Here is a 10,804-nt window from a genome sequence, read left to right on the forward strand (position 1 = left end):
TTCTCTTTTTGAGGACTTAGTTTTAGAGTCTCCACTTAATGGCTATTGGAAAACAACATTTCTTTAAAAAAAGTGCTATAAGTAACATGCTATTACATTCTTTTTGACTCTTTAAAAAGTTGTGTAAAACTCGGAATTTTAGGGAGTTTTGGCTTTAACGAGTGCTTTCAGACATATTATATCTATTTACTTATTTAACTGACTAAAATTCATTTTGTAAACGTTACTCTTTCAAAGCAGGAAGATTTTCTGCCACTGTGTTCTAAGAGTTTGGTCACTTTTCTTAAGGATTACTCAGATTTTCCTGGTAATAGCAGCTCCTCGAAGAAAACTAGTGAAAAGAAATCAAATCAAACCCTCAACTGCAGCTTTTGTCCCTTTTGAATTGCAATGGATAATTTTGAAAGACTCTAAGTGGACTGATCATGTAAGGTGGACTTTTAGTTCTCTTTTCAAAGTTTCCCCCAATTTTTGTGCTTATTTCAAAACTTTTACCTAGCATGAGAATATATTCATGTAGTTTAATGTTCTTTGTTTTCATAGTACTGTTTTTGTTCTGTTTTGTTTTTTTTTTTACAGTGATTGGTGGATAGAAATGTGCCAGGACCATGCTTTGGGATCTGAGCCTCTTTTGGACCCCATAGGATGTCAATGGACTCATTAGGATTTAGCCAATTGTTATGCATTATTCATAATATACATTCACAGCATGCACACTAACGACTGTCTCCTGTGTCTGCTTAGTCAGAACCATTTGCATGCTGTATTATGGAACCATAATACAGAATCCATTTAGCCACATTTTCTGTATTATCCTTAATACATATTGTCATCATATTCTGTTATGGGGTATGTGGTGAATGTGTTTAAACAATGGCATGTACTTGTGCATTATGATTCCATAAAAGCAAATGTATAATAAAAGTCTTGATGGAAGTAATTATTGCATATGTGCAATAACAGTTTTAAAAAAAGCTTTCATATTCTTTCTAGTTTGTTTTTATTGTTTGATTATCTACTTATTTGTTTTACGTTGTTTTATGCCTGCTGGACTGATGTCCTGAAATTTTTAATTTTGAAAACAACATACTACCTTCTTTATCCCTCTCATATCTTACCTCATTAGTTTCTCTAAATGAGTATTTAAAAATACAGTATTTAAAAGAGACTCCATGATTAGAAAAAGCATATTTCCTAACTACCAATTAAAGATCTTTAGGGTATTTGGTATAAAGAGCCTGTGTTCCATGTATCAGGAAAGAACTGTGTTGTATATGTGAGAAATTAACTTCAAGTTATATTTTATATCGAAGAGGTTCAAAGGTCCAATGTCAACAATGACTCTTAACTCATTTAGCAAATTGGTACTCTTTATCTTTTTTTTTTTTTTGGTACCCGGGATCGAACTAGGGCCCTTGCACTTGCGCAGCAGGCAGCAAAAGCACTGAGCTAAATCCCTGGCCCAGTACTCTTTATCTTTTTATTTAGGACTCACCACATGGAAATGACCCCAGTCTAATTCCAGTAGGATGTCAGATTCATTGTCTTAGAAAAAAATCAATTCTTAATTTGGAATGAAAAGGAAAAAAAAATCTAGAAATGCATTTATGTGTCAGAGATGTGAAGAAAAAAATTTATTTAAAATTTTGAATGATAATTTGTTGAAAAGTTAGAAATTCATTGGGACCATCGACTTATAAATTAGCTTATTTTGCACTAATGAAAACAGCAGGTACAGAATACTGTCAGAGGATTCATTGAAATTGTAAATCTTCTCTTTTGAGAGAGTACTAATGACTTTAGCAGTTTGAAGTCATTTGGTTTCAGTTAGTGGTGAGCTACTAGTAAAATCATTTATAATGTTCACTTTGAAAACCCTATGATTCATTTAGCCTCCTCCAATACTAGTGTGTTACACATGACCATTTCTTATTTCATTATGAAGTCATTTAGGAACAGATTCTTGGAGTTAGGAGCATATATATATGGTCTTTGTTTGAAAGGACATGATTCTTTTTATGGATACTGACAGTTTTAATAGTAATCTGTTTAACTTGGAATCAGTATTATGAAATTTATCTGCTTTGCTAGACATTATTGATGAATTTGTTTCAGATAAGTGATCTCACTGAAAATTGAAGTGTACCTAGTTGGTAACATTGACCATCCCATTCTTGTCCCCTTTTCTGTGGTGTTGATATTGTGCATCTTGATTAAGTGGGTTTTGCACATTCTTTGGGGATATAGCCGGGATATCAACTTCATGCAAAGTCCAACTAATATTTTTTCTGTCTGTCACAGTGCATCTTTCTTTGTTTCTTCATTGACTTTAACACAGTGATTTGGGTCATGTCTGCATGTTAAGAAGGCAGTAGATTCAATCCTGTTGATTCTACATATAGAACCAGATATGATAATTGAATTCTGAGCTTTCTGACCTTGAGATAGAATACAGAAGGATATGGAATTGGGTGCCTACCAAAACCTAGATATTTTGATTGTCTAGAGTAATATGCTTGGTATACCTCTTTAGATGGCTTTTTTCCCTCTGCAATATAGGGAAGAAAGTGACCTCCTGTTTTGATAGGCTGTATTCATTCTGTTTACATTTGATGTTTCCTCTCAATAGGCTTATATAAGAGAATTTATCACTTTGTCTAACTTTTATTTTCAATAAAGACTTCCTCTGCTCAAAAAGTCCTCATGTTAATTTTGAGGTCCTATTCTATCCTACTTTGAGGTCTGACTACTGAAATTGGTCATAATATTTGAGAAGTCTTCTTTTACAGCTGCCCTATAGCTTGAAGCATACTCTTCCAGTAACCTCAGTGAACAAAATTTCTAACTTTGAAAGAAGACTTTATATTTGAAAATAGTCAAAATATATATATGACCAGGTCTGATGCAAGCAAGCAAGTAATCAAAATGGGGAGAGTGGAAGGCAAAACAAATTGTGGAACTAAAGTGACAGGTTCATTTCCTTGGATCAGTTATAAATTGGAGTATTGAAAAACAGGGGGTCTACTAAAATTAGTATAAATAATAGTAGCAAAAAGATGAATATATATAGAATCTTACATTCACTTCTTTGAAGGAACACACTTATCTGTAAAGCTTTAAAATATGATTGAAAATAAATTCAAAATATATTGCTTTGGTGTTATACTATACTTTGGTGTTATACTATAACTACACACAATATAGCCATAATTGCAGTGTATTTCATGTTTTTGTGTGCATCTGTTATAACTGACATGAAACAATGAATCCATTTTTAGATTGGTATGCCTGTTCTTTCCAGATTATGAAATCTGCATAGAATCTTTTAAAACCATTCCTTTTAGAAAATAATTCAGTATTTTCAGGACCTAAATGTCTTAAATGTAGATTAATTTTTTCCTGCTTAATATTCAGATTTTGCTTCAGTTTTCATAGTAGTTACTTATTTAGCGGAGTTCCTTCATTTGAGTTTATTTTTTGCCTCTTCAAGACCAGTCTGGCCTCTTGTAGACTGGTGCAGTTGTTTGCAAATAGATTATTTCTGTGGATAAAGAGTAAGAAAGGGGCTGGGGATTTAGCTCAGTGGTTCTGCCACCTGCCTTGCAAGCTGAAAGTCCCGAGTTCAATCCCCGCTACCAAAAAAAAAGAGTAAGAAATATACATAATTTATACATATATATATATAAATATATATTATTTCCTGAATAACTTACATACTAATAAATTATAAAAACCATAATTTGGGGGTTTACTTAGTGAAAAAAACCCAGTATTTAAGAGTTCATGAGTTCATTTTAGAGTGGATCTCAACTGTCACCATGTCCAGATCCCTTATTTTGGTATTGCTGAAGTCCTTCTGAATGCTCTACTATAAGAAATTGTAGTAGAGGGGTTGATATAAGCCAGAGCAGGTTCCACAGAGTGTCAGTTTAAGAGACTATACTTGAGTACTGTTTAATCATATATGAGATAATTTGAAAACTCAAATTACTCACGAAATTACCTTTTTTGAGAGAGATTAACAAATGGAAAAGTTTGTCTGAGGAAGCAACCAAGAAAAACTAGAATTAATGTGCATACTAAAAATAATGTTTAAAGTGGGTGTCAATTGTTTTTTACCAAATTTGAATTAATTTGAATTGTCTTTGTAAATAAGTTTTGTTACCTCCATAATAATTCAGTGAGTTTGTGATAGATGACTTTTATTTTTTGGGGGGTTTTTTTGGTACCGAGGATTGAACTCAGGTCCTTCTGCTTGCAAGGCAGGCGGCGGAACCACTGAGCCAAATCCCTGGCCCTTGCGGAAGATAACTTTTAAAAGACTATGAAATCCTGGCAATTTTAATAGATTTCAGTTTTTGATATCTTAATATTTTTGTCTAAATTTCAATTACATAGTTTTGTTAAATTTCTGTTTTTCTTGTACTTTAAATCTCTAAATCTGTTCTTATTTCCTGTTGCATATAGTGGAGAAGGGCAATGAAAACTGGCTTTCCAAGAAAGTTTTATATTTTAATTTTATAATTTTTCTCCCAGTTCTTAATTGTTAAATAAAAGTGCCTGTTGGCCCCAAAATATACCTCAGTCCAGGTCTGCCTTGCCATTTCAGCAGTAGCACTGTAGGGAGAAAATCTAAAGTCATTGCCTAGGTTTTCTGTGCATAGGTCACTGAACTCCAAGTCTTCCCTTCTTCACCTATAAAATTGAATTTAACTCGTAGGATTTTTGTGAGACTAAAATGAAGCAATTATAAGAATGCATTTTGAAAATGATAACATTCAAATAGCTGTTAGCTCTTCATAACTTGATTTGGTCAAATGTGGAGTAATGAGCTTTGCAGCTAGATTTTCAGTTATTGTTGTACATAGGTTTATGATCTTGTTCATATGTTGAATACCTTTTAATACATTTCAAACTTTGTGATTTGTCTACTGGAATGCCGCTAGCCTTGCAAGTTGTAAATCCTGCTTGTGGGTTATGTTTGTTTTGATTGTTCCACAATTAGGAATTAGATTTCTGGTGGTACCACTGAGTATTGACTGTACCTCCCATAACCTTTATCCTTGAACTCTCCTAAAAGTCTGCTTTTTATTTTGCTTGGATAATATAAAGGTAAATTTTAGTTCAGCCCCGTGGGATGATGTTCATATTTTTCTTTTTATTAAAATGTATGTGGTATATAAATTGAGTATTTGTGTCTCATCATACTGATAACATGTACAAAGATCCTAGTAGCTATGTTTAATATTTGTGTTAGGAAATAAGCCCCTGCAGACAAATTTATTTTAAATTGATCTCTCTGAAGTACGGTGAATTAAATGGTAGAGGTAGGGGGAAACCTAATACAGTAAAGTAGTATGTTACCTGAGTTTGTAGGAGCCATGTATCATCTTCCTTTTTTCTCAGAGGATTTAAAAAATTCTCTGTATATTTACTGTTTGTTTCTATTTTCTGTGTAGTAACTAACCACTACCCATGTGACTGGGCTTGTACTGATAAGTTATAATTCCAAGAGAAGTAGAAAGGATTGATATTTTGGGTATTGGTTCTGGATTCTTTGTTCTGACTTTCGGCAAATCACTTCATCACTTTTCTCTTTCATTCTCTTTCTTTCCTAGCTTCTCTGGTTCACTGATACACGTTTCACAAGATTACTCAGGAGCAAATGGGATATAATATATGTAAAAGCTCAAATTTTCTAAAATTGAAAACTGACATACCAATGGCAGATCGCATCATACTGAGAATTTACCCATAAAGAGAGGCAAACTGTAATGCCACGCTTTTAGGAATGTTTTGCAGTATTCAAGACTTTAAATTGGCTGATGGAAACAATTTTAGAACTGAGATACTGTTTCATAGCCTATTAATCCTATAATCCATCATAGGTTCTTTCCAACTCACAGAAGAAACAGAGGCCCAGGGACATAGATCATCTTGGTATTCAAACCCAGGTTTCCTGGCTCCCCCTGTGGTTCTGTTCTCCACTCTCGACATGGTCTGGCTTCCCACTTGGCCTCTTTTGGTGCTGAGCTGTCAAGGGAGAATGATAACAATATCAGCAGCATTCTCTCTTCTTTCAGAAATGAAAGGCTCTAGAGAGGCATTTTCCTTTTGCTTTCTTTTTCCCCTTGTGGTTATTGACAAAGACTGGGATCATGTTGAAACTTGTTGCAACCACCAGGAAACCCTTTCAACTTTTAATAGTTATCACTCTGCTCCTAATTAACAAGTAACAAGTATGATTATGCTCTACTATGTTGGAAAGACTTGTCAGACTTTAATATTTAGATGAGGAAAAGACCTCCAGCCATGAAAGAAAAAATTCCTGTTGATATTTTCCATAAAAGGGGAGGCACAGTTCAGAACCAGCAGTGCTGACGCTGCCACTTTGTGTAAATGAGGTCTTGCGAAATGAAGGGGAGAAGGCGTTACTCATGGCTTACAGCAAAACAGCATCCCCTGAAATTCTTTAGCTTCCTTCTCATGAAAATATGGTATAAAGAGCCATGAGAAGATTGTTATTTCTGTTACATTTTGCCCTGAGATAAAATAAAAATAACAAGAATTATTAAACTTGTGTTTATGGACGTATTTGATAAGAATAGCTATTTGTAAATGAATGCTTTACTGTTTTCAGTTATTTATTTAATTCACCATTTTTACAGTGATTTACATTTATATTTATGACATCTTGGTGATGAATCACTCTCTGTTAAGGAAGGGAAAAGTTTCCTTTTGAAGAAATCAGTAGGGCATTCAGCTTTCCTGACAAAGTAGAGCTCATGTGTCTATTTTCCTCACTGCTCCAGCTTGGAGAGTTGGACCCAGAAGATTGAATGTAGTGCTGTGTAATAAGACTTAAGCTTCTTAAAGAGTATCAGAAAATCTCCACTTTACTTTTTAGGGTATATTTAGCAAGAGTTAAGGAGACAAAAATAAATCTGTAAGAGACAAAATAAAAAGAAATATTAGAAGTCGAGTCCCCATTACAATACTATTGTTTGGGAAACTTTTAAAAACTTTGTCTCAGTGTTGTACTTAGAGATCAGTTCCCTAATTCAGGTTACAACTAGTTTTTAGTTTGCTTGTAGATAACTTTCAGCAAGAACATTGAGTTTTGACTCTGGTATTGAAATGGTAATAACAAAAATATAATTAAAATCATTCTCTTACCTTTCTTTCTAAAGAGCCTTTATTTATAAATGGGTTATCTCCTTCTAGAATCACAGTATAGAGAGACACCTACCCTAAGTAGATGCCCCATTGAGACAGCACTTGGCCCAACATTTAACCCATGGGTAGTTGAATCAGATACCCACCAAGTGTGCCCTCTTCTGGGTATTGGGATCAGCACTGAAGAACACAGGACAAGCCTTTGCCTTCAAGGAGCTCAAACTCTAGTGGGGCACAATAGAAAATAAACTGCAAGTAAATGACAATTCCATAGAAAAAAGAATAAATACCTAATATGGTACAAGATAGTTTCCAGGACATGGTTCAGGTGGTTATGGAGGGAGATGACAATCAAGTTGAGAACAGAATTCTCAAGAGAAGAAATAACATGAGGTGGGTCCCAGCAGTGGGAGTGAGCCTGGCTTGTTCCTCCTGGGGGAGCCCACTTTTCTTCTCCCTTCTTACACTGGGTGCATGCATTGAACTTCCTCCCCTAGCTTCACTCTCAGCTCCTGATCGTGCTTCCTATTTCTTCTAGAAAATTAAAGGGAAAAAAGACTTTTTGACACTTAGATCACCACACCTGTGTACCCACCTGCACCATCTCTGCCTTTCTCTCGTTCCTAGTTGCAAGGGGTGATCAAAATATATGGAGAGTGCTTGCATTAAATTTATTATCATACAAGACATAGTGCCATCAATCCCTTTCAAAATACACTCCCTCACTCAAACACATTGTATCTCATCATTCTGAAGCAGTTCTGGAGGTTCTCTCTAACTAGTGTCTTTATGATGTGTGGTCAACATTTCTTCGAGATCTTGATTTCAATTCTTTGGCATTAATACGCAGAAGTAGGACAGATGCATAATATGGTAATTCTACTTTTAATTTTTTAGGAGCTTTTATACTATTTTTCACAGAGACTTGTGACAGTTAATCTTAACTATGCCAAATTGATTGGGCTAAGAAATGCTTAGAGGGGCTGGGGATTTAGCTCAGTGGCACTGTGCCTGCCTTGCAAGCACAAGGTCCTGAATTCAATCCCTGGTACCAAAAAAAAGGAGAAAGAAATGCTTAGGGGATTAGTAAAGTACATTTTGGATGTTTCTGAGAGGGTCATGGAGGTCCTTGGGTCCTTTCTCTCTGACACTATTCCCCTGCTGTTTCCTGGCCTCAATGGCCTTCCTTCATGATATTCCTGCCTTGGAGCCAGCTGATCATAGAATGAATCCCCTGAAAGCATGAGCCAAATTAAGCCTTTGCTTCTTTAAATTGTAGGTGTCAGGCATTGTGTCCAGCAACAGGAAAGCTGACTAATATAAGATGGTACCATTTTGTATCCCCACCAATATCTCGATATCCTCACTAACGCTTCTTATCCCTTTTTCTTTTCCTTCTTTTTGATAATAGCCATCTGGACAGTTGTGAAGTGATATCTCATTGTGGATTTGATTTACATTTCCCTGATGATTAGTCACATTGAATATCTTTTCTTATACCTGTTGGTCATGTGTGTCTTTGGAGGAATGTCTATTGAAAAATCCTCACCCATTTTTAAATAGGGTTTTTATTTGCCATTGAGTTGTAGGTTTCTTATATATTTTAGATATTCACTCCTTTTCAAATATATGGTTTGCAAATATTTTCTCTAGTTCGGGGGTTATCTTTTTACTCTGTTGTTTGTTTCCTCAGCAGTACAGAAGCTTTTTAGTTGAATTCAATCCTACTTGTCTATTTTGCTTTTATTATCCATTCTTTTGGTGTCATATTCATGATATCATTGCCACAACCAATATCATTTACATTTTATTTAAGGTTTATAGTTTTAGATCTTATGTTTAAGTCTCATTCATTTGGAGTTGATATTTGTGCAGTGTAAAAGGAAGGTATAATTTCATTCTTTTATTCTGTGATATCCAGTTTTCCCAACACCATTTGTTGAAAAGACTATTCTTGGGGCCGGGGATTTAGCTCAGTGGTGCCGTCGCCTGCCTCACAAGCACAAGGTCCTGAGTTCAATCCCCAGTACCAAAAAAAAAAAAGAAAAGACTATTCTTTCTCTGTTATTTATTCTTAGCATCAGTTGACTGTATATTTTGAGAATTTATTTCTGTGACTTTCTAAAATACTTTGAAATCAGGAAGTGTGTGCCTCCGGCCTTGTTCTTCTTTTTCAAGACTGATTTGGCTGTTTGGGTTCTTTTATGCCTTCATCTGAATTTTGGAATAGTTTTCTTTATTTCAGTTTAAAAATAGTTTTGAAATTTTGATAAAGATTGTATTGAATTTGTAGATCATTTTGGCCAGTGCAACAGTTTTTTTTTTTTTTTGATACCGGGGATTGAACTCGGGTCCTTGTGCCTGCGAGGCAGGCAGTAGTGGAACCACTGAGCTACATCCCCGGCCCCTGGTGCAACGTTTTAACACTATTAAATCTTCTAATCTACCAACATGCAATGTCTTTCTGTTTATGTATTGTTAAATTTCTTTTACTAGTGTTGTATAGTTTTGTACAACTCATTGTCAGTGTATAGACATGCAACCAATTTTTCATGTTAATTTATTAGTTCTAATAGTTTTTTTTTAAATGCAGACTTGGGGGCTGGGGATTTAGCTCAGTGGTTCTGGCGCCTGCCTTGAAAATGCAAGGTCCGGAGTTCGATCCCTGGTACCAAATTTTTTTGGGCCCGGGATTTAGCTCAGTGGTTTCTCTGCCTGCTGCGCAAGCGCAAGGACCCAAGAGTTTGATCCCCAGTACCAAAAAAAAAAAACCAAAAAAATTAAATAAATAAATAAAATGCAAACTTAGGGTTTTGTATATGTAATATGTTACCTATAAACAAGATGACTTCCTCCTTTCTAATTATGATGCTTTTTATTTCTTATGCCGCCTGATTGCTCTGGCTAGGACTGTGTTGAATACAAGCGATAAGAATAGGCAACTGTTATGGCTTATATCTGTATATCCCCCCCAAACTCCCATGTGCTCTTGGGTGGGGCTTTTGGAAGGTGACTGGATCATGGACTGAATCATGAACTATGCTAAACAGATCATGTGTGATGTGATCTGTATAGCATAGTTCTGGGTGTGGATGATGGATTTACTGAAGAGGGAAGATGCCCCCTGGGTGTGGGTGGCACTAACCAGTAGACTTGTACCCCGGATGGAATAAATAGGGAAAGTAGAAGGAGGGCTGCTCCTTGCTGCTTGCCACACCATGAACTGTTTCTCCTCTGCGTGGCCCCTACTGCCCCACCACGGAACCGACCAATTTCGGATTGAAATCTCTACAAACTGTGAGCTCAAATAAGCCTCTCCTTTAACTTGTTGGTGTCGAGTATTTTGTCCCAGCAACAAGAAAGCTAAGACAGTAACTCAGTGGAAAATCATTCAGTTTTTCACTGTTGAATATAAGTAACTATGGGCTTTTACATAAAGCCTTTGTTATATAGAGGTACTTTTCCTATTTTGTTGAGTTTTTATCATGAAAAGGCAGTGAATTTTGTCAAATGCTTTTTCTGCATATATAAGCTGCTGTTGTGATTTTTATGTTTTATTCTGTCAGTGTATGTGTCATATTAATTGCTTTGAATATATTTAATTATTTTTGCATTCCAGAGGTAAAAA

The 10,804-nt window shown here is 35.4% G+C and overlaps 1 protein-coding gene across 33 annotated transcripts in view; it reads left to right on the plus strand.

The window, feature by feature from the left end:
• Sox5 (SRY-box transcription factor 5) overlaps nucleotides 1–10,804 on the plus strand; it is a 973,116-nt gene that overhangs the window by 28,575 nt on the left and 933,737 nt on the right. The window lies entirely within an intron of this gene.

The sequence above is a fragment of the Heterocephalus glaber genome, unplaced genomic scaffold (assembly GCF_053883595.1).
Source record: "Heterocephalus glaber isolate CG9 unplaced genomic scaffold, H.glaber_assembly_v1.0 deba00001444, whole genome shotgun sequence".
NCBI lineage: Eukaryota > Metazoa > Chordata > Mammalia > Rodentia > Bathyergidae > Heterocephalus > Heterocephalus glaber.